Below are 25,857 nucleotides of genomic sequence, written 5' to 3'. Positions count from 1 at the left end.
AATAATTATTAGTAACTTATCAGTGAAGCTGATCACTGGAAAACAAATTGATCTTATCTGTTTGAGCAGTGAACATTAACATTAAGGGGTTTATATTTTTCAAGGCCACTTTCTTTTAAGAAATACTTAGGAACTTATAAAATTTTGCAGGGAAATGCAATTTTTCCAGCCCAATTAACTAAAGGTCAAACCTAATTTTTAACATAAATAAAGCTTCTGACATCTAAGCAAATTATAATATAGATTTGCATACAGATTAAATGTAAAATGATTGCAGTTTATTTATTTAAATGACAGTGAAATCAATTAAAATACAATACAAAAAGACATCACTGAAAAGAAAAATCAATATTACTCCTATTCACAGAATCTAATGTGAAAATCATCATTTAGAGAAAAGAGCATGTTAATTTGATAGGGAAAAAAAAATCACTATGAATTATAAAGACCACTAGCAAAATCAGGAAAATCACAGAATTAAAATAAATTATATTTCTTTTAAAAAATAAGGAAAAAATATTTCTAAACCTAGGTAGAAATCATTAAACATTTGCTTAAGCAATATCTTTTTCAGTTGTTTGGTTTATATAATTTCATATTTGGGTGGACAGGGTTAAATTATATTTATTGAGCCTGTAAAATTTTATTCAGCAGTATTCTTCACTGGAGATAGAAGAAGTCTACTTTCCCTAAACAACTTTATTAATTGATGGTGGTTCAGGGAACAAGAAACACAAAAGGGACTTTGAAAAATGTCTCTCATTGTCATTAATTGTTTTTGATAGGTTTTGTAGAGAACTGTAGCATGTGGAATAATAAAGATGTGATAGATTTGTTGTAAATAAGAGCATCAACATTATTTGATTTGGGAAGATAACTATTAGTTGAAAAAGCACAAATAATAATTTTAGCAGACATTGTTGACATAACATGATCCATTCTGCCATGGATCCTGCACTGTCTGTAAGCACAAATATCACAGAAACACACATCTCAATAATGACTGTGTGAAGAGTGTGGACCCTGCATGCAACTGTTTGGAATCTTTTTTAGTGTCACTTTTTTTTATCATCAGTTGAATAAATGGAAATTTTTTAAAGTCCATTCTGTAGTATAGTCCAGTGGTGTCAACAGCTGAAGGCAGGGAAATAAGGAAGGACAGCAGAGTCAGACTGTTTTTCTCCACCTCTTCAGAAAGGTCAGACCTGGGTGACTTTCTTTGCAGGTGAGATGAACCTCTCCCAGTGCCTCTGTGTGCTTTATGAGAAGGAGGTAACATTCCATGTAATATTCTGTTCTGTGGGCTAGAGCCACATAATTACATGTCATCAAATGGGAGGCTGACAATTAGTTGCTGTTCATATGCTCCAAGCCCATAAAGCATGGAAGGAATTATTAATGAAACAGGGCTTTGCTGCACCTTCCACCTCAGGAAAGATGGAACTCGATGTATTGTCCCCTGGATGTTAACACCTGGTGTTGCAAATGGTGGTTTTTGAGCAAAGAACAAAATCTTCGGGTATGACTGACAGAATTAAATATAACTGGTGTTCCTTGGAGCAATTGAGGACTGCAATGTAATTCTGTGCAACTACAGGACTTTTAAAATAATTGTCATCTTTAAGAGACCATGTCTAATCAATCCCTTACAAACCCACCAGAGTAACAAAAAATGCCTGTGAGGGAGAATAGTGTGTGGAATATCTAGCACTAGTTGAGAAGTCACTGAGTAACTTCTTTCTAGAGTATCATTTCATATTTAATATGTAAATGATGATATAAACCAAAGATAAATATTTTATGAAGGTATATTACTTGTTTTGTAGTGAATGTACATAGATGGTATAAAAGGTTAGTTTTCTTTTTACTATAATTTAAATAAAAGATTTATGAAGTCACAGAAAAATTCTATCAATGAACATTCCACTGTTTAGTGAGTTAATCTTGCATAAGGGCTACTAGGGAGAAATTCTCTAATGTAAATATTTAGCATTGTATTAGACACTCCACAGTGCTTTTTTCTGGTCTCCAGTTGCCTGCCCAGAGGGTGGAATACTTCTTCTATGATCCATGCCTAGCAAATACCTCAGCAAATTGAGACAGCATCAAACATGCCTAATCTGTGTGTGAGCAGCTGGACCCCCTCGGTCACATTCAGTGATAACAAGATATATACCATGGCTGTGCTATAGGATCATATTTTGCTTATTGTAGGACAATAAAATGCAGGTAAATAATGATGTTTGGTCACTTGTGTTTCAGGTAAATCTAATTTAAAAGGTCAAGATAATTATTATTTTCATTCAAAAGTAAGTAGTACTTTTGATCACTCAAATACTGAATGAAAGACAGAAGAAAGGCTACATTTTACAGCAGGTGATTTTCAAAATATATATGTTCTGAAAAGGATTTTAGACTGACTAATGAAAAAATTAGGCCTTTAATGCAAAGACTTCTCAATTTAAGGCTAATTTAAAATGCATATACATCCACTAAAATGAAGGTAAGTGGATAGCATTTTCAGATGAAGTGAAGTAGGGTGAGCAAATAATTCTCATTAAATCTTAGTAACTGGGAGCTTTGGAAAACAGCCCAGTATCTATGTTGTAGTCATCTAAGTCTATGCAAAAATCTGACCTTCAGATCTAAGGAATCTTTCCGACTTATTTTAAATCATTACAAAGACCAGCACACTAAATGAGTACCTAATGAATTTCTATTTGCTTTTTATTTTGAAGGGTACTATTTTTTGAAAACTTTAAAAATATGTGTATCAATTTCATGAGTTAGAAAGTCCAGGGAGTACAAATTGTACAGACTTTACAGGTGGAGGAAAGCTTTCTTTCGTGCAATCCAAACACAGCAGCTCACCCTGTAATGAAGTAATGAGACTTCATTTCCTTGATGGTTTTATGAATATATATATTTGAAAAAGTAGGGTTTTGTTGTTTGGTTTTTGGTTTTTTTTGTGGGTTAGTTTGTTTTTTGGTTTTTTGGGGTTTTCTTTCATTGTCTGTGCATTATCTCTTAAGTAAATGCATCTGTTCTCCCATCACTGAATGACACGAAAATGAGGTTTAGGAGGAATGAATGTCGTTTTTTGATCATTTTTGTCACTGGATTTTTTTCAGCATACACTTCCTGCCAAAAAATAGCCAATGTAAACTGAGATATCTGGGTATGTGAAAACTTGGTGTGTTTTTGTGAAATATACTGTATTACAACTTTTCCATCAGGACACTTTAATCAATATGTTGTTATATCTACTGACTTTCTATCTACTTGTCAGAAGGATGGGCTGGTGTGACTTTTTTCTCCAAAGTAAGTGGATGACATTTTGTCTATTAAAGCACAAGATGCACTTACAGGGTTATTATAATTCAAGTAAAAAAATGCTGAAACCCACATGACAACAATTTTGAGAGAGGAATGTAATCTAGATCTTTATGCATTATAAAAATCTATGTAGTGCATAAGTAAGGAAAAAAAAATGTTCCTACCTTAATTAGGAAAGTTGTTAGATTGTAGTTCTATTAAGGAAGTGGCTTTATTCCCTCCACAAAAACAAACTATGAAGAGGGACTTTATTTTAAAAATCATGCATAATATAGTGGGGGGTGACATCAGAGGAGGAAAAAGAGGAGACTGGAGAATAATACTTTATTTGCAGATCTATTCCTTCCTGTGCTCAGGAGGAGACATTGCCCATAGTATTAAACTTGATCCTGATGATATGCATTGATGTGAAATGCAGTGTACGTGAAATTCTGTGGTAGAGTTGTTAAGCATTGCAGTTCCTGGTGTGCAAAGTAGAAAGGAATCATGATCTCACATTTCACTCTGCAGCATATTGACAGCTACTAAAATAATAATTAAAAAATAAAATAAAAAAATACCCCAGGCATCATACCTTATGTTAGGACATAATTATGATTTCCCTAATACCTAGAGAAATAGGCAATAACCAAAATCCTTAAAATCTCACCAATTTTTATAGCACAAAAGAAACCATCAGATAGACATGGAAATACACTACTAAACAATTACTTGGCCAAGCACAGGAGACTTTTGTTCAAAGAAATGGAAGCATCAGCAAGATGCTGATTAGTCTTGACATGTCATCTCAGATTCTCCACTGTTAGAGCTGTTATGTGCTGACTTCAGCATGGAAATGGTTAACCTGGGCCATGGTTACACATTTCATTGCAGAAGGTAAGGGAGCAATACAGAAGTCAGTAAGTGTACAATTCAAGTGGCATAGTGAATACAAGGAGAGAAGGAAAGAGCAAGTAAATAAGTGTTGAAAGGTAGGAAATTTGGTGGATGAAAGAAACATCTATTTTTTTGTTTATTTTGCTGGTCAGTCTTTTTTCTTTCTCTTCCTTCACTTCTAAGACTGCTGAGTTCTCATATGAATAACAGTGTGATAGCAGTAACCCTTAAAAAAATGGACTTGTAAGTTGTTGAGTGTGTTTGTTAAAAGACAAGAATTTCTGCTGGGATATTGATGTAAAAATTTTAAAAATAGGATCCTGAAGTAAAATAGAATGCATTTCTAGGTGCTTATTATATTAAACAAGGCCAGAACTCTTAAGTACAAATATGAATATTTGTATCCATGTTATGACTCCTGCAGGATTGCATCAGTCAAAGATGCTGTGTCTTGGGAGTACCTAGTTAGACTCTAGGGAGTCCTAAAGAAAAACATCCAGAAGGAAAACATTTAAGTGTAATAACTCCAAAATCTGAAAATCAAGACAGCAGAAAGGGAATCTTATATCCTGTCTTGCTTCCTTGCTTTCTTGCCCCAGCTGCACGTTGAAGTCCCTCGAAGGACTGTGACACTTTTGCCTTTACAAATTGACCATATTAGCAGTAGAGTAGTGAAGATGAGAAATTTCTGGCACTGTCCTCAGCCCCAAAAGCTCTTGTGCAAAATGGATAATGCATTGGTGGGTGCTTGCCATGGATATTTTCTTTGGTTTGTGTTTCATCCAGACCTTAGCTGGTATCTCCAGCATCATGACACACTTGCTGTGCAACGTATAGAATTTTTGTTGTATTCCTAGTTGTTGTGCTTCTTTTCTAGAAATGATATATTTTGACAGTAGGCAGAATATCTATTGTAGTCCATTTCTGCATGGATTTAAAGATCCTCACAATTAATGGTAGAAAATGAAATATTTTCTTCTAAACATAGCCTCTGTTTTTCTGGGATGGGGTTTGTTTTTCTGAATAGAGTCCTGGACATACCTGAACCATATACAAAGTGTAACAGCAGTATGTATCTCAAAAGTTCTAGGAAGAAGATTTAAGATTGTCTGAAGTCAATTCATTTCCTCTCTCTTCTAGAGTGATAAAAATATGAAGAGCTAATGAAGTAAAATGTATTTTTCAACTTTCAGAGCATACAAAGACTTCCTTGCAAAATGCCACAAAGGAAAACTTAATAGGAAAAAGGTTATGACTTCCTTTTACAGTAATAAATTTGTGGAAAATAAATGCCTGCTTTTTTACATCAAAATATTGTGATGTTAATTCTATCAGATTTGCCTATAACTGCTTTATTATCACAAGTCCGTAAAGCAGAATGAAGCACTTGTTCACAAAAAGAAATAACATTTTCCAAAACAAAGTTTTTAAACCCAAAAATAAATTAAAGTATTTTTGATAAATAGCTCTGAAGTAAAATGTGGTCTATTAATATGTCCTTTAAAATACAATATGCCAAAAAAAGTTATCTGAAGGAATGATAATTTGCCATGCTACAGTATTTCTAAATTGCTATAGAAATTTTCTGTATTAAGGAAATACATAAATGTTAATACATTTAACATCATTGGAATTTCTCCAATGTGTCCTCCAAAGGTTGGATTATTTGTGCTTGCTTTAGTATAGTTATAGTTAACATAAATAGGGGCAATACTTAGCTCAGTTAAGATGAAAACACCAGTGTTGGGAAAAAGGTATTTTCATATATGACTGTTATTTTGGGGATATTTTAACTAACTTTCTGGAATATTTGTAAAAAAGTTATCTTCCTCTTAAGATAGTTCATAGACTTTTAATGGTTTAATAATGTATACAAATAAATGCAACATTTCTTATAATAAACCAGCCTGTTAGCAGCCTAGAATTTGCTTCTGCTTCCACAGGACCTTTTTAACACTCTTCATAATCCTGAAGGGTATTCCAGAAGGTCAGGTAATCCACTTTTCTAATGAGTTATCCTCTCATTATCATTAGCTTGCTGTCAGTATCCTGTGTGAGCTCTGTGCCTGGAAAGGAGCCCCCTTTGTCTCCTGTGCCCCTCAGGCTGGGAGATGGGGGTGCACCATCTGAAGGACAAACCACAGATTGTTTACATAGATTGTTTGTTTTTTGTTGAGTGAGATGAGGAAGTAGGAGCTTATGTTCTTTTTATTTGCAGATTTCTATTTGTTGGAGGTGAGCTTTAAATTAAACAATATTTCCTAGACCAGAGGGCAAAAAATAGGGACCATTTTCCAACATGGAAATCCTATCCTGCTCGTTGGGTGTCTGTTTCAAATGGTAAAACTTGCAGTATGAATTATGAAAATAAGGAATATAAATCTTTGACATCAGTTGCTGATACTCATTTCCCAGAAGTCATTAACCATAAGTGCATACTTAAGTGATTGTCTCTTCTTTGTTACATTTTTGAGAGTTTTTGAATAAGCTTCCCAGATGTTATTAAAATACACCATCACCTGCAGCTCCTTCTTTGTTTGTGCTAAGGTACCAACCTCTGTGCAGATATTCTTTTACCTTCCACTAACAAAGTAACAATAAATAAATAAATTAATTAATTAAATAATAAATATAAGAATAAGAAAGAATAAGAATAAGAATAAGAATAAGAATAAGAATAAGAATAAGAATAAGAATAAGAATAAGAATAAGAATAAGAATAAGAATAATAGTTGAGTAGTTGGGTGACTATTGAGGTTTAAAGGGCTGAATTACAGCTACAAATTACTTTCATACAGACAGTAGATACAAATGCATTCACCACGACTTTAATTCTGAACCACAAGTTAAATATTAGAAGGGAACATTGTAATCTAACTGCTGAAATTATGTTAGAAGTGAGAAATCAAAGAAGTGGCATCTAATTTTTTCCTTCATGACATGCTAATCAGCGACTTTTATTAGACATTTAACAGCAAATACTTACAAGTGTTAAATATCAGAAATTCTTGTGCTGGAAACTGCTGCACTGACAGAACAGACATGGCTCTAACCTAACCTTCACATTCAATCAGTACATTTCTCTGCTTAATAGTGCTTTTTCTCCTACTGTTAGCTTTGTGATGATGAAAAACACATTTTGGTTTTGTGTCAGTACTGGAAATAGGACTTGCAGTCATACAATCTTTTGCCACTCTGTGCTGTGCAAGTGATTGAACAAAAAATTCAGTCTGTCAAGCAACAGTCAATAGCCATTGTGGCAGCTGATTTTGTGCTGATCAAGGCTTCTGGAGTGAAAGCTTGTATTGTCCTGGGAATGCTGATGTCCTGAACTGCCCAGCAAAGTTAAAGATGAGTAAAGTAAAATGTAAGATAAGATTTGTTATACAATGATGTTTATTATGTTATATTATTATATTATTTTTGTAACTTTAGATATTTATGTAAATAATGAGGGGTATAGAGAACAAAAGTTAATATTAAGGTAAATGTGCTACATTCCATATGGATAGTAGAAGAGGAAGGGATCACATTTTCTTAACCCTTTGCCTTCTCACTTTACCATCATTAAATCCCTTTCATTGGATTTCTATACATGATATTTTGAACTTAATCATTCAAAAGCAATTATCAGTTGCTTTCTGGGAGTTACCTTGTGAGACAGCAGTGCTATCATATTGGAAATGCTGTTGATATAAGTTACTGCAGAATAAAAGAGCTGCTTTATTAACAGCTTCAAATATAAGCTATTTACTTCTAAGCAGTAAGTCAGCTTTTTAACTGGAGAAAACCTTGCAAAATTATGTTAGGGAAGCTGAGTTCTATTATCATCAAACCTAGCACTGCTGAAATGCTTACCTTTTCTTCTGCATTCCATTGAAATGCAAAGCCTCTGAATTGGCAAAGCAACAAACAACCATTTAAAAAGAAATCTTTAGAGGCTGAAAATCAGCATTGGCTTTTTTTGTCTCTACTTTGTTCTTCAAGCACTTTCACCTCTCCAGCATGAACCAGCTCAAAACCCGTTGTGGCTGACCATAACATCTAGTCTAGGATGTCTTTTGTGAGAACATGTCCACCAGTCTGTGGCTGATATTTCTTAAAGAAAAAGAACTTGATTGATTTGGAAGGAGTTTCTGCAGACCCATTTATGACATGCAGCTTGACCAGCTCAGTGCTGGTAAATAGAACTGGAAAGCTACAGGACACCAGGCAAAGAGACAATGGTCATTTCTTCTGCTGCAGCAGGCACTTAGATGTCATGTTGGGTTGCCAGGGCTGAGGAAAAATATCATTCAATCTTTACTGAGGATAAAATGTAATATGAATTTCCTTGGCAAATGATCCTTAGCTGAATCAAAATCCAGGTAACAAAGCAGATGGACTTCTCAATTTTATTTTTGAAAGTAATCAAAACAAAACAGCAATAAAGGAGCCCTTATATAAATATAACCATGTTGAAAAAACAAACTACTTTAGGATGGTTCTGAGTGTCTTCTTTTCTTGTTATTTGTTTTGTACTTTTGTTTGTTGTTTACTTTTGGCAATGCCTCGTGTATATATCTACAGGGAAAAGCACACCTGCTGTGGACCCTTCATATGTTCTTGCATATTCTCAGTGAGAACAGAAGTAATTTTTTATGTTTTTACCCAGTTTTATCCTTCCAGTTTCATTAAGATTGGAAAAAAAAAAAGCAAACAAACAAAAATATTTGTGCTGTGCCACAGAAAATGGCTGCAAGGAAGCAGTAGGTTCAAGGGCAAAGTCAGGGCAAGGAGAGGCAAACAGAATGTGTGAGAAATGTCACACAAGCCCTTCTGGGTGTGCTCCCTCTCAAAGCATGGGGAGGTCTGGGGATGCAGTGTTGGGCTGGGGCTGGAGAGACGTGGTCACCACGGGTCCATTCCTGCTCTGCTGCTGAATTAAGGATAAGAATTTAACAAGCTTTTGATTGGAATTAATGGGTGAACTCTCAGGGTGTAAATGGAAAAGTGGAAAGAGGAGAAGAAGGGGGGAATTCTTACACTGAATTGTAGAACCTGCTTGGCTGGGTTTTTATCATCTGCTTGGGTTCGTTCCTAGAGTTCAGTGCTCCTAAGGGTGGTGGGATAGAGCTGAGCTCAGACTAGCTGCCTATGCATATAATAAACATATTACATGACTGAATTATTGCAATAGAATTTTGTTTTGTTTAAAAACAAAATTCTGCAAATTTTTTTTTTGCAGAAATTATACAATTGAGTTTAAACTACAAATTTTGAAAACCATCGTTATTTTACTTATGTCTTGTTACATTCCAGTATGAACAAAATGGAATTCAACTAATGAATTTTTATCAACTTCTATTAATTTTATCATAATTTTCTATATCTGTGTTTGGATCAAAATTAAAGTCTTAGTTGAAAAAGTCATTTTATGTATAAATTGCCAGTTATGGGTAAGTGTGTGTTTCTCTCACCTAATCTAAGTTGTATCTTTGAGGATGGTGTCTTGAGGATGCCAAGTGGTTTGTTTCCATAAAAGTTTAAGTGAATTCAGATTGCCAGGCATCATTATCATTTAACAGTGACTAAGACACATATATTTCTATTTTTATGTAAATGAAACAAGCAGCATTACCCTGCATATGTGGGGTATTCTAGAGGTTCTCTAAAGACCATAATTTCACTGCCTATAATGAAAGGTTTGCATAGATGGCTTTTTAAATAGGTATTGCTGCTTCTTCAAAGTGTTAAGACAGTAGGGAACAGAATGTCTTGGAACACCATAAATAGGATTGGAGCACATTGAAGCTGTACCTTCAAACACTACCTCCAGAGCAATGCGTCTGACAACTTTTATAAGTTCCACAGTCATTTAAAAACAAATCAGAGAAAAACAAGGAAAATTAGACATTTGTGTAATCTGATTATAGCTATGTGTTTTTCCTATTAAAAAAATGGGTTCTTATTTCAAGAGAACAATGGAAAAATCTGAGGCCTCCTACCTAAAAGGGGAAAGTTCTCAATAAACTTTTTGTTTGACTTGAAGTCCAGTCATCAGAATATTACTTTTCATTCTACTTACTGATTATATATTAAAACAGTTATAGAGACATAAACATAAGTATGTATATTTTTAAATATTGGCCTAGAATATCAATCACAGACATGGCTATATAATAAAAAAGGAAAGTCATAAATCAGCTCTGTCGCATGCCTTGTCAGAATTTAGGACAAAATCTGTTGCAGGAAGCTGGAAGACATTCATGGTTGTTATTTTGGAGTGGTAATATTTTGCCAGAAGGGAAAATGCTTTACCTCAAATCAGTGTCAAAATTTTGTAGCTGAATCCAAAACTTTCTTATGACTAAAGTTTTTGTTTTTCTCAGTTAGTTTCCTGAACTTTGAATTCAGTAGAATATATCATAAGGATACAAATTCCTGATTTAAGTTCAGAAATTAATTCTAGAACCACACCACCATCATGAAATTACCTAGAAGTTCCTAATGTCCCAGGAGCCAAGCAGAAAAGTACTAAGAGTAACTGTATTAGACTTGTACATAAAGTTGTGTCTGTATATAGCATAATATGTGATCAATATATATCTATATCTATATCTATAATCTGTATCTATATCTATGTCCACATATAAAAGCAACATATTTTTTTATTAAATATATAGGAACATTTGAAAATGAGACATGCTTAAAGACTGAATTAAATACAGTCCCTTAATAAAAAAAAAAAAAGAAAAAAGCGAGGATGATGGTATAATGATGACAAGATACAGGAAGGAACTGAGGAGAGATTGAGAAGACATTGTAACAGTTTGAATTTACTATTGGGTTGTATGAAATTTGCAATACCAAGTCAGAAAACAGTTATTACTTACATCTATTTCAGTACTTCAGTTTTGATCCCAGTCTGTGCAAACAGAGAAGAAGCAAGGGGCAACATTCTATTTTTTAGGTGTACTCATAAGCTCCCTTAGTCAGCTATTACCATCTTGACTCATTCCTTAAAGCTTTTTTCTCCCATGAATTAGGAGAAATGCTTTGAGCCTATGCAAGCTGAGTCAATCATTTACCTGCATGCACAGAGTTCAACTATGAGCAAACTGAGAGCATATTTCCTGTTTGGAAATTCTAGTCTGATGATTTCTGTCCTTTGATTCCATTTTTGTTTTATGACAAGAACTAAACACTCATTCCTTAATCACCTTCTTCTTGGCATCCATGATTTCACAGACTTGTTTTGCATGCCTGAGGTTTACAGGTCAGATCTCATTCAGAAGTGTTTGTATATCTTTGAGAATTCTTTCTGCCCTTCTTTGCTTCTTTTCAAATCTTATTATCCTTTTGGGATATGAGAACCATAAGTATTTTATACTGTCTTCCTTTCCTTATCATTTTTATATGTTTTGGGTTTATTTTTAACTCTTCACTCTTTTTACTCTTTCTCCTTTAGATAATATTTCCGTTGAACTCTTCATTATATTTGCAAATCTTTGACTAAGTAGTAAAGTTAACAGCTGGTATTTAGCAGTTACCAGTGGTAACTCCTTTTCACTGTTTCTATGATAAAATCAGGATTGTTTTCTTCAGTGTGCACAATTACAATGTGTTCAGTATTGGTTTATCCATTGTACTGCCAAGTACTATCATGTAAATCTTCTTCTTCACCTTTTGACACTTCTCCCAATGCTCGTTTAATAGAAATGTTCATTTGAGGTTGGGACACGTAAAAATAATGAATGTTTTAACTCTGACACATTTTTACCACAGAACATAGTATATCTTATACCTGTTCCTAGAAAACAGCTGTCTACGAAATATTAATCCTTGTCTATATTATTAATCATTAATTATTATTATCACAAATATTAATCATTGACTACCCTTATAGGTATAAAATCTTATAGTAAAATACCTGCAGAACAGTAAGAAATTCTCCTTATTGTAAAGGAAATAGAAAGCAGTCCATGTAATCTAGTATTTTCTTTCTGGTGCTGTGAGGACAGTATGTTTCAGAGTGCTGTAGCAGACATATTTGCAACAACCCATTTGGAGAGTATTTCTTTTTGTATTTATCAGACTTTACAGCTTGAAACAAGAATCTTCAATCCTTCATCCTTTAGGTAATTTCCATCTCTCTTCAGGGCACAAGGTAATCTTTAGCTGACAAGGGCACAAAGCTGCATTTTTGGGAGGCAGGTTCCTCCATCATTTTCCACACGAGTACATTGCATCTCTCTCTGATGTATGGGGCCCTGGCCCATGGCAGAGACAGAGTGCTGAGCTAATCACAGGTCTGCTCCAGCACAGCAGATCCTCTGAGATAACAGATGAGCCACGACAAGTACAGAATTTACTGTCAGTAGTACATAATTCCGTCTGAAAACACATAGTAATGCATGTCAAAAAAGCTAATTGACTGTACTTGTAAGTAATTTTATACCTTATCCCTTTGTAAATATATGTCCTGGTAAGAAATTCAGTTTATGAAATACTGGATTTTATAATCTTGATTCAAATTGTTTGAGTATTCATGATTTTTTATTTTTTTTTCTCATGGAAGGCAAAGTTATAGTTTCTTTAATTTTTCAGAAAGCTTTTCTTTATAAGATAAGCAATTTAAATTATTTTTATAAATATTTTTCTGTGTCTGTGGAGTGGAGAAGACAACTGCAGACTAGACTTGCAGATTTTTGTTGCTGTTTCTTTAATTTAAAAGCGCTGTCCTGATAAGTGAAAATAATAACTGTTCTTTGTCTACAAAATACTTTCAACAACCAAATAAAAATTGGGACAGTTCGATTTCCTGCTTCATCGTGTGTAAATATCTGCTCTGTGTTCAGTAAAACATTTGGCACCTTCTTGACAACTGAAAATGGGAACAATGATATCTTTCTAACTCACAGGGGTGGTGTGATAGACTAAAACCACTAGTCACACTAAATGATCATCTGATTACAAATCTGAGACCAATGATCATCCTAATCCAGCAGTTTTCTCAGTTAAAATCCCCAACTGTCCCTTAGTTAAGCTGCTTCAAAAAAAGAGACATTGATTCACCAGAAAAATCAAATATCTATTGATAGCTTGCATGTTTTATGGACTGTATTTTGAATAAGATGCAGAGTGTTTGAAGTGTTCTTGAGTTATCTGTTGACTTTTAAAATAGTTTTATAGTTTTCATTCCCTTACAGAGTTAAAACCATTAGGTCATTTCACGTAACAGTCTAGAAGCCATATATCAAGGTATTCCTTCAGGAAATATAAATTTTGTCTGACTGGAGGATGACTTGTCAATTGGCTAGCACATGTTTTTCAAGAAGACTCTAGTTGTAATTTAAGCCATATCAAGAGAATATGCTATTTTCCGTGGAATGTGTACCAATTACAGGAGTTGAGGGAAGATGTCCTTTTTTATTTTCCCTACACAATGTAGAACAGCATTTCAAGCAGGCAAACGGAGAATTTTGCAGGAGAAAAAGGTGGCTCACATGGATACCACAGAATTTCATAAAATCTCCAGTATGACCAATGAATAAGAGGGAATGTTATGCAGAATACAGTCTCAGCCTTAACTGGCAACATGTCTACATTCAAAACAGCAGGAGAAAATTAGGGCTATATTTTTAAGGATTATTTATTTACTTATTTATTTTTTTAAATTGATTCAGTCTAGCAGTTCAGTTTCTCTTAGTCTAGAAATAAATATAACTCAGAACTTCCAAACTGACTACCTTTCATTTGAATTGAAAAAAATTCAGATAACATGTACCCTGAAGAAGCTATTTCATTCAATTATTCAGATATTTATTTTTCCATATGTATATTTTACAATGTAAAAGTAAAATCTAAAAAGTATCTTTTTAGTAAAATCTAAAAAGTATCTTCATGTCCCTTGTAGATTAAATTTGAACTTTTTATAATTTTGAAAGTTGAAAATAATAAAGAAGACATTTAAGGGAGGCTGGAGCAGTCCAGTTCTGCACTGAACTTCTGAGACTATTGACCCCTTTTTTAATACAGTCTGAATTCACAGAAATCATCAACTTACCCCTACATAGATTTTCCTCTAATTGCCACATGGCTGATTTAAATTTTTTAAAATTATCAAAAATATTAGATAATATGATAATTTGGAACAATACCATTTCCAGACATCATTGCCATTTAGACTTAGGTATCCCTGTGAAAGTTAGTTCTAGTCTCCAGTAAATAAAGTATGTTTTTCTTAATCGTGCTGTCACTTAATACATCAGTGCTCATATAATTCTGTGATTTTTTTTTTTTCTGTTATAAAACCCTAAACACTCACTATGTTCATTATTATCTTAATTGTACATTCTTATATAACATCCAAGCTTTATTTCTGTTTGCTGCTTTTCAGAGTTTTCTGTGATTCCCCTGAAGATATAAATCACAGGACTTTGTTTTCTTATACTGAGTGCACAGAAAAAAGCATATTCAACTCGAATAAATGCTCATTGTCTTGCACCAAAAGGTATCCTGACTATCAGACTTAAGTCTTTTTAACCAACAGTATGCACAGAATATAAAATACTATATAAACTCCTTTGCAGGTGAAGACATATAACCAAATTTTGCATTCACCTGCATGTGTTTAAGAAGAGAACAATGTGATATTTCTGTAAAAAAAGTGGTCCCTGATGTTTTTCACTGCATAAAGCAGCATAAGCAGCACATCTTGAGTAAGAAACATACATCAGATAAAGAAGAAAAACACTGGTAGGTAAGGAAATAAAAATTAAGTTTTGTCATGCTTCTTCAATCCTAATCTTTTTCAGAAGTGCTCACCTCAATGGTGGTGGCTCTTAGCACGTATTGCATCAGAGTCTACAGTCAGAAGTGCAGGAATGTTTTTTTCATGACAGCATGCTGTTAAAGACACAAACTGTAATCCATTATTTTCTAAAATTTCTGACCTTCTGGCAAATATAATTCTTCAGTTTCATCCCCAGTGAGATATTTCTGGCATTAGCAGGTCAAATCCTTGTTTGTTTTGAAGGCAGTGCTCCTTTGACATATATTTTTCAGCATCATCTAGATTTCTAAAAAATTCAGCTATAGGCCTGTGTAGATAAATACTGAAATACTTTCTCTGATTGCCATTAGTGTAAGAAATTACTGAATTTTTACAGCTTAATTGACCTTTTATGCTCTTGATCCATTTCTCTCAATATCTTCAACAGACTGATTTGTAGATTTGCTAATTTTGCATTAGCATGATAGTTCTGGGAAGCTATGCAGATTGCACTCCTCCTCCTGATTCTTCTTTTATCAGAGCATACCAAATTTTCAAACATTGATGCTAATTTCGTCTTTTTATATATGTTACTGGAACTCTTAATGTGCTTGGGGACTTTGAAAAGCTTCACATAATTGTACTCATCTGTTTTGAGGCTTCTTGTATTTCTGTACATATTTAAGTTCTTTTTCAAGGATTTTCTAGTTACTATGAGCTCTTCTCTTATGATTCTTCATGATCAATCACTGTGCTTTCCAGTTTTCCATCTTGGATGAATATATACTGCAATTACCTAAGTTTGTGTGTGGATATACAAATATGTTTGTATATGCACATGGATATAGGCATATGAACAAATATGTATACACACACTCATATGTGTGTCCATAACATACATAGAATATGCATATATGGATATCCATCATGACATTTTTAGGCATATAAGGAGGCCCACAGGCCCTAGCTACCAGAGTGGCTAGCTCTATTAAACTATGACAAAACATGTTTTTTTCCCTTTGGTGCCCTTTCCAAGGATTCCAGCTCTTCATGACACTTTCTGAAGTCTAGTGTACATTAGTATCTGTGCACCACTGTGACAGAGCACTTTTTGTCTTCTGCAAATTGAAGTTCATTAGTGCTGATGTTCTCTCAGCAGGTGGTCGATGTCAATTATTTTTTGCTTCTGTGTAATGAAAGCTGCTACATATTCATTTCAATTCTGTTACAGAGCTCTGAAGTTCTGACAAGCTGTGAGCAGTTCTTCAATCAGGTAAACTTATGAACAGCTTCCTACTAGTTGGAATCATCTTGTCCTGACTAACCTGGATTTCTCACAACTTGTCTCTATGTTTGCCTCATACACAGTTGAGGTTGTCCTTTTCCTTTCTCAATTTTTAGAGCTTGTTGCAGAAGACAGGCATCCAAACCTCATTTTCTTAGCTGTTTCCAAATATTGGACAAGGTGATTTTATTTTAACAGGTGCATGCACAGGATAATTTACATTGATCTGAGACTTGGACTATGTCCAAAATTAGAAACTTACCTTTCCCTTGTCCAAGACAGCACAAAGTTTCTAATCAGATCAAGCTGAGTTCTATTGCTCTGGAAATAATAGCCCTTCTCTCAAAACTACATGCCACTATCAGTTATATGGATACAAAACAACCTAGTCCTGAATCTTGAATAAAGTGCTTCTTGACTATACAGTATTCAGATGGGAAAAAATAAAGAGGAAAAAAAAAAGAAAAAAAAAAAAAGGTTAAATCAAACCAGAAAATGGTATTACATTAAAAATGTCTCCCAAGTCTTCCACTTTCTGCAGTACTCAGATTCCCAGTTTCACTTCCAGAATTTTGCCATAATTTTGATGCATTTTACACACACACACACACGCACACAAACACACACACACGCACACACACAGATATATAACCCGTTACTCATCATCTATGAGAATTAATTTTTTTTTAAATTTTCTAGGTATTAAAATCATTTTCTAAAACTATGGATCTTCTTCCAATGCCTTTGTTTGTGTAATGACTCTTTAGAGGGACAGTAGCTCATTGGGCACTCATATTACACTGGCAACTAAATCTGTTGAGAAACATCCAAGTCATGCTCATATAAATCTCCCTAACAGCCAACTGGAGCACTCCCTCTGCAATGTGCATACACACTGCCAGGCATAAAGAAAAGATGGTTGAAAAGTTTTCCTGTGTGTCCCTCTAGACAATAAGTCATCAGAATTCATTTTTATGACTGAGGACATAAAAGAGTTTAGTGGCTGTGGAGCTGCCACTGTTTACTGGAGTTGGTTATCTGGACTTGCACAATGCAGTGTGCATTAGGTAGGTAGAAATTTGTTATCAGCAGTATGAAAACATCTGTCATGCTGTCAAGTTAAATGAAGGGGAAGCATGGAAGAAAAGATTGCAATCTAGAAATGCAATTAGCTCTCTGGAAAAGAAGTTTGAGTCGTACCACTTGTTCATTAACACAAAATGACCAACTCACACACTGGCTGGGGCAGGAAGGCACCTCTGGAGATCACCTGGTCCAAGCTTCTACTTAGAGCAAGGTCAGCAAGAGCAGGGTAGCCAGGAGTGTGTCCAGCTGGATTCTTAATATCTTTCAGTGTAGAGACTCCTCTAGACAACCTTTCTGGGTATGACCCTCCTCTCAAAGGTTTTACTTATGTTTAAGTCTCATTTTGTGCCCTCTGCCTGAGAAAGTTTGTCCTCTTTACACCCCCATCAGGGAATTTGATCCCTCTGAACATTCTCTTTTCCAGACTAAGTCACAGTTCTTTCAGCCTCTTTTATGCCAGATGCTTGAGTACTTGAGCCCCTTCGTTGGGCTCACTCCAGTATGTGCGCGTCTCTCTCACACTGGGAATCCCTACTGGACCCAGCACTTCAGATTTGTCTTGCCAGAGTAGAGAAAAAGGATCAGTTCCCTTGACCTATCAACACTTCTGCCTAATGCAGCCCAGGTTACCTTTAGCCTTCTTGGCTGCAAAAGCAAACTGCAGACTCGTGTCCAGCTTTGTGTCCACCAGCACACCCTGGCCATTTCCTGCCAAACTGCTTCCCAGGAGGGGCATACACTGGTTCTTGGGTTATTCACCCCATGGCCAGGACATGGCCTTTGCTGTAGTTGATCTCCAAAACTTTTGGTCCATTTCTGCAGCCTTTTGAGGTCCTCCTGAATAATAGGACACCAACTTGGTGCATCAGCCACTTTTTCAAGTTTTGAATCATCTGTAAAATTACTGAGGGAGTGCTGTATCCCATCATCTGGATCATTAATTATAATGCTGAACAGTATTGGCACAACCATAATTACCCAAGGGAGAATCTGTGGGATGTTGTAGAACTGACATTCATTGCTTATGAAAAAAGTTTTATTCAGACATTATATTAGAAACAGCCTTCCTGCCATCTTGACTATCAGATCAAAATGTTTCCATTAGTTTTTTGAGTTGTCTTTTTCATTTCATCTTTTTTTGAGAAAACTCTTTTTTATTGATGAACAAGTACTGTTCAGAAACCAAAGCCTAATGATTTTTAAACTGTCATGACATTTATCTTAAGCTATGAAAATTCTGAATAATATTGTTCACGCTCTTTGTGTTGAACTTTGTTTCAATAAACATAATTTCACTTTTCAGTACTGAAGTTTTCAGTAGATGGTCATCTAAAAGGCACATCATTGTCAAGAGATAAGTTATTATAGTTTATGTTAGTCTTCCTTTTCAGACCTCAGTGGTCACTCTATTTTTCACTCCAGAAGCCTTTTGTATTTACTTTGCTTAGTTCTACAGGAAGTTCAATGATGTTTCAGTAATTAAACTTCATTATGCTACCTGCTAGAGCTCTTGCACTAGGCTAAAATTCAGCTGCTGTCTCCTTGAATGACTTTTTATTACTCTTGTTCATGTTGTGCCCTTGGAAATTGAACATTAACAAAGATTTCTCCATCAGGGGTGACAATGTATTAGACCATAAGGTGATAAAAAGGAAAGGGATGGCAGACATAAAAGGAAGTGTTTGTAAATTTGTAAATACTGCTAATGCTACATCAGAAAATCTTTTAGTACCAAGCTTTAAGACCTCCTCCTCTGATGTGCACATGAACCTTTTTTTATTTTCACAGAAGCTGTTATTTCATAAGCATGTATTATCCAGGTGCACATTGTATTGCTGTTTTCATGTACTCATGACTTATGCCCAGATGGGATCCAACCACTAAAGGCAGCAAAACATATTAGGAAATTGCAATTGTAATGCCTCACAAATACTTGATAAGTATAGATCTGCAAACATACTTGAATCAGCATATAGATCATAAAATGACAGGATCAGAATTATTAAGGTTGGAAAAGATCTCGAAGATCATTAGCCATTAACCAAGTAATATTTGTATTTCTGTTGGCATCTAAAAGAAGAGACACTCTGATAACTGTGCTTCTTCAGAAAAAGAGGACATTCAGGGTAATCAAGTCTAATTCTTTTGAACTCTGGGATATCACACTTTCAGCAATTGGCAGAAATCTACCTTACTTTCATTGTCCACCTGCCCTATAAAATCACACTTCTGTCTTCCTGGCTACCTGCATACATTTATTTTTGTGTCAGTCTGGTCCTTTAGTTTAAAGAGGAGCTTTCACTTTCTATTCTTTCTTCTTCCCTTTCTCTGAACCCCCCTCCTTCCCACTCCCTGCCAGAAGGAAATATCACAAGCCATCTTTCCTTATTGGTTTTGCAGCCTTATCAAGCCAAACATTAGCCTTCCTGCCATGGTATTATCCTTCTTCCATTTGATAACAGTTCCTGTTTCATTAATCAATCTACAAGTCCTCCCCTGGAGTGCTCCAGTGGCTCTGCACTTAGGAAATGTGCAGATAAAGAAGTACAGACACTGTAGTATCATTGGTAATACCAATTTTTGTAAATTTAAGTTCTTAAAAATACTTGTAGGCTGTTATCTTCCTGATCTAAGAAAATGAGCAAAAGAAAAGAGGAGAGGAAAAGGCTCAAGCTTGTAAATTTCACTATCTTTGCTCAGAGTAACTACAATTTTTAAAAATTTGTAATTAAATGAATTATCAGTTAAAACCAGCAGGGTCTACTGTAACAATGTAGCTCTATTTCCAAGGACATTGTACCTACATGTCTTGCTCTTTTCTGTAAATTAAGTAACAGTCACTCAGCATTGTTTCTGCAAAGTTTGAAAGAAATTTTCAGAAGACAAAGTATTCAAAATTCCACTTTTCCTCTAATCCCTAGTTCAGTTCCCCTCCTTCTGCCTAAAAATTGATCTTTGTCATAGTCTGTGCAATGAGAAAAGCCTGCAGGGCCTGCATATAATTGTGTTTCCAGGTAGTTTGATAGGATTATTTTTGGGTGAAACCTCAGGTATACCATTCAGCAATGTCAACTGAAAGATCTGTTGCAGTTATAAAGGATGTACATAAATAGTGCAGTGTAATGGCTTCATACACAGAAAATAATGAGCTACTTCCACGACACTGTGTGCAGCAATGTTTATCAGGCTGTGATTTCTGGATCAATGGAGGTTCTTAGGTATTCAGAAGGAGTGCAGCAAATGCCTTTTTTTTCTGATATGGAAGAAATGCAGGAACATTGAAAATATAACCTACATTCAGTACACCAGTAATTGAATTTTGTTTTGGCATTATTTCATATTATGGATGAATTTTTTTTGGTGTTTGTTTGCATGTGTGTGCTTGTGCATGCATATACTATATTTCTGTGTTTGTATGTTTCTATATTTTTACGAGGTGTCCTGCAAATTTGAAAAGTGTAAAAATCAAAGCAGTTGTTCCTAATTATTCCTTCTATCTCTATCACAGCATGCAAGTGCAGTAATGAAGAAAGTCAAGAACTGTGCATGCCACCAGCAATATCAGTGCTGAGGAATTCATGCAGCTTGTCTGAGCCCTCATCATTTCTTTCCAGCAGGTCAAGAACTAGTTCAAAAGTAATGATTCTCTTGAATGGCAGTGAATGTGAGATGATGCCCTTCCAGGCACTGTGCTCATTCTTGATTTATGCTTTTAAAAAGTTAGAACTAAAGACATTCATTCCTGCACCCCCAAATATTTGTGCCAGACTTGAATCAAATTGACAGCCATTTTGACCAATAACTTTTCATCCTTCATAGGCAGGTCACAAACAAATTTTACTCCAAAAAGCTATTTTTTTAAAGTTTAAGAAAGGAGCCTATGTTTACATTTCTGACTGGACTGTGAATTTGGAAAAAGAAAAATTACAAAACTTTGAGACAGCATTACATCTAAAAGACATTAGTAAGTATTCTGGATGACTCCTTCCCTTTACCCTCAATCTCAAATGACTAAAATACATTCTCTTGGACTTCTTCACTCTACTCATGTATTCACTTATTCATGAAGGATTATATTAAATTATATAAAGGAAATTTATTTGAGTTCTTAGGGGAAAAGGCCACATAATAATTGTAGCATTCATTTTAATTGTAAATGTCTTCTTTTATATTTTTATGTGTAATATCTATTTCCATCTGTAAACTGCAGTTTGATGATGGTAATCCTTCACAATAACTTTAAAGAGATAAAAAGATAAGCCCTTATAATGTACTCCCTACATTTATTCACTTATATTTGTTGCAGTAGTAGAATAAGCATTTAGCTTTTCCTTTAACACTGGATTTCTGTTTTAAAATATGCAAAATGGAATATTTGAAAATACTGCTATCAAAAATTAAAGGTAACATAGACTCTGGCAAATATCATCTCTTTCTCAAACAGGGAAGAATGGGAAGAGGAAATATTCCTGCTTCTGAGATATCCTTTAGATCGGTTCAGACAAGTCATGCCTCATGCAATGCTCTCAAGATCAATGAGGCTTGTTAAAGAGTGACTTCCTGAAGTCACTTTGTATAAATTATTCACCAAGAACTTCACAGTTTTTATGGTCTTTTAAGACAATGATTTAACAAATCTCAAAGGCATGTCAATTTAAAGTATTGATCCAAAGCTTGGAGCTTCAGCTAATTATACCCAAAGATCACAGGTTGATAAAGTTTTCAAAACTAGGCTAAAAAGTTAGGTGGATTAATTTAAGTGATCTATAACATTCCTTCCTTAGGAACAAGTTTAAAACACTGTGAAAATGTTCTTTACAGCAATGGCATCACTTTTGCCTCCTGCCAAAAGTGGGAAGTGTACAAAGCCCGAAGAGAAAAGATATTCATATTAGAAGAATTCAGCAAATTTCCTGGAACTTCAGTCCCCTCTCATGTGTTTAGAAATTTAATTTATTATCCTACTGCCCTGAAGATATAATTTAATCTAAAATAATTTGGCTGTAATTTCAATCTTTTACATCTTTGACTCTTTTCTGTGTGACTGTATCCTTTTGTGAGTGTAAATACCAGGCATTTAGAAAATTCTATGTAGAGAGGTTATAGTTAATGAAAGAAACACATAACTTTGCATTTCAAAAAAAGTAAAAAAAAACCCACAAAAACTAATTTTGGCACAGTTAAGAGAAGGACAAAATAGCATAGAACATTTAGAAAATGCTGCAAATATACTTTGCAACCTTCTTTTTTAATTCAGTCTCAGAGAAAATAGCTTCATTCAGCTTTATTAGTGTTTTGAAGAGTTCTATATCCTTTTTGAAATATATTTTTAGTGGTCAAAGGTAAAATATATTGCATTCTGCTATACAGCTATACTGAAATACCCTTGTTAAAGAGAGCCTTCAGTAAATGCTACTTTGAAACTGAGCTTGAAAAATGACAAATCTTAGAACTACTTTTTTTTTGTCTAAAACAAGAAGTGATCAGCTATTCTGCCACTGTCCACTCTTGCCTGAAAACCCTTTTGGGGAAAAGTGTGAAAAATTAGTGAAGGATGAAATAATTTCCAGATGAAATTAGCTTTTTGGTTAAAGAAAACAGAAGCAAACAGAAGGAGAATAAACATGATTTATGTTTCTGTTTTGTTCCATATGCACCAATTACAAACAAATTTAGCTCCTGGTGGCCAGAAACCCTAAGGATCTTGTGATGTGTATTCCTGTTAGTCTCTAATCCTATATTAAATATTGTACTGAGGCCTGTTAAACATTGATAAGCTATTTTTCCACTGCATGGTCCTCTGAGATGATTGTGCCTAAATGCCATAAAGACCTGGATTAGGTTTATGCATTGTTGTGCTGGTTTAGATACATCTTAGCTCTCAGTCTTATCTTTCCAAGGGACAAAGTCAGCCTGACTGTATATTAATATTGGTATCATTGTAGTGATTAACTGTTCAAATCTGAAAAAAAAAAAGGAAAAAAAAAAAAGAGGTGATTCAATGTAGTTTTCTGATGCTCGTTCTTCACTATCAAAGTAATTCTGTCAATGGCAAATTTGCAAAAATTTGCAGAATTGCACATGCATCATTTTTTGCACACACACCTTTGTAAGGAACTCTACTTTTCTTCAGCTCATACAGTACATTGGTTAGGAAATATTGTTTTTCTTTCCTTTGTTTTTTCTCTGAGTGAGAACCTTCTGTTTTGGTTAAATATTTATTTCCTCATTGCAATTCCTTCCTGACATTTTATTGTATGGAACAGAACTTAGTATAGGCCTGGTTTTAGATTTATTTTTTTTTCCCCTAAGAGGTTCTTTTAAGGGCAGAAAAAAACCCAGAGAATGTTATTAAACTACACCCAGACTTGAATTTTCAGTGCTGTTTTTTTGAGGTCTTTTGATTCAGAGTATTGAGTATTTTGCTTCAGATTGGTCCATACAACCTTTATATATGCATAAATAGTGCATGCTTTTGTACTTATTGATACAAATCATCAAAGGATAGACATACAGAGACTGTTTTCTGGGTGCAAATGGATGAGGACAGAATGGCACCACATATTTCTATGTCTGTGGTTTAGAACATTTTACTTTCCATCTCCCAAACCATCAGCTGTTGTTTATCCTTCACTATCCTGATAAAGCTGTACTACTAAATACACCAGAAGAGTGTCCAATATGCCTTTAGTCACTCTTCTCTTAGGTGTGCTGGTGTGTAGATGATTCCTGGATTTCTCAGAGCAACTGAGTCCAGGGATATTGTTCTCTGTATCTCAGGATCACCGTTGTTCAAGGCAATTTCCCTAACAAGATAAATATACTTGCTGACATCTGTAAGTGGCTTACTACCAAGTGGGATGTTAGCCTGATTATTCTCTGCTGTTTAACAGAATGACACAGCTCTCTCCAGAGCATAAGATTTCCTGACACAAGTTTTCTGTTCTTAACCTTTAATAGCACAACCCCCCGCAATAATCAGCTACCATGAATATTTAATAATACTTGTTTGCTCTTTTGCACAGCCTCATCATATCAGGATCAGACAAATAAATATTTTTAAAAAGGACACTCATCTTGATATATATCTGTTCAATTTTCTTAACAAGGGAATATAATGTAATTTTTGAGCTTTAGATTTTGAGCTTTAGAAATACATACGGGAATCTTTTGTGTGGGTGTGTTTGAGATCACAGCAATAAAATCTTGTTTTACAACATCTAAATATTTTCTATTATTTATTAACAATAAACAAATATAAAAACAAATATAAATAAATATATTTATTATATATTTGTTATATAAATATAAATATAAATAAAATAATTTATTAACATGAATGCTTTAAAGAATTAGAAGTATATAAAAGACCATACTTTGGCTTTGACATTATTTGCTCAAAAACCTACTGGAAGGTATGGCAAGCTGAAAAACCAAACAAAACTTAAACAACAAGAATCATGAGTTTTGCTTTTCCTATTTTTAGCTATCTCAGGAGAGTAAGAGAACAAATTGATATTAAAAAGAAATTCAGAAGCAGCCCACTGTCTTTATTCTTTGTAGTAAATATCCCTTCTCTTTTTAAAAATCCCATTTCTCTTTTCAGTCAAAATAATAAGTTTTGTCAATCAATATATATTTTTAAGTTCTCTACATAGTTCAGCAAACTTTCCCATCAGCCTGATGAAGTAGGTCATGGAAGAGCAATGCTATTTTTTTGGCATAGCGTAGTAAAACCCAGAACAAATTAATTGCTTTCAAAATGCCATGCCAGTGGAGAGCTGTGCAGCTTCCAAATTCTGAAGTTACATACACATTCATTTTCTTTAAACATGGGTGATAGTAAAACCAGAAACTTAGTTAGAGTCTAATGCCTGGTGTTTTTTTTCCTCTTTATCTTATATTTTTTTTTTATTCTTTGTTCTTTTACCTTTTTTTACTTTTTTCTTCTGATTATTATTATTTTCTCCTTTGAGTATCTGGATATGGCTGGCCACAAATTTTTTTTTATTTCCTTCAAAATAAGATCTATCATACTTAAATCTAGGTGGCAGAAACAGAAAGAAAAGTATAACCACCAAATCCCCAAATTTAGATTGTGTTACTTATTGGATGTAATGCCTTGAAAGACTGTTCCAGCTCTGGCTAAAACAAACTTCTGCTAAGGGACTCAGGCCTTGCTGAAATTACAACTTTTACTTTTGGGATTGTCTATTGACAAGTTCCAGAATATTCAGGTTGTGCCTGTGTGGAATCATGTCTGAAAACGCAGAGGAAACAAACTAAAGCATTGCTGGGTGTGCAGTGGAGTGACCAGTCCTTGGTTGTGCCCTCTGAACCCTACTGCTGCAGGTCAAGGCATTCCCATACAAATACCACTTCAATAACACCATGGCAAACATGTCTGACTCTTCTTTTTATCCCCCTTTCACTGTGATACTCCTTTAATCGTTTTCTTTTCCCTTCCCTTCCCTTCCCTTCCCTTCCCTTCCCTTCCCTTCCCTTCCCTTCCCTTCCC

The 25,857-nt window shown here is 34.6% G+C and overlaps 1 protein-coding gene and 1 long non-coding RNA gene across 2 annotated transcripts in view; both read left to right on the top strand.

The window, feature by feature from the left end:
* IL1RAPL1 (interleukin 1 receptor accessory protein like 1) overlaps positions 1–25,857 on the top strand; it is a 678,633-nt gene that overhangs the window by 246,097 nt on the left and 406,679 nt on the right. The window lies entirely within an intron of this gene.
* Positions 16,178–23,313, top strand: LOC117243933. The gene is made up of 2 exons (XR_004496051.1): positions 16,178–16,241; positions 20,848–23,313. It is a non-coding gene; the product is annotated as an uncharacterized LOC117243933 (long non-coding RNA).

The sequence above is a fragment of the Parus major genome, chromosome 1 (genome assembly GCF_001522545.3).
Source record: "Parus major isolate Abel chromosome 1, Parus_major1.1, whole genome shotgun sequence".
Classification (NCBI taxonomy): Eukaryota; Metazoa; Chordata; class Aves; order Passeriformes; family Paridae; genus Parus; species Parus major.
Note: the sequence above shows the minus strand (reverse complement) of the source record. Positions and strands in the feature narration are given on the sequence as shown.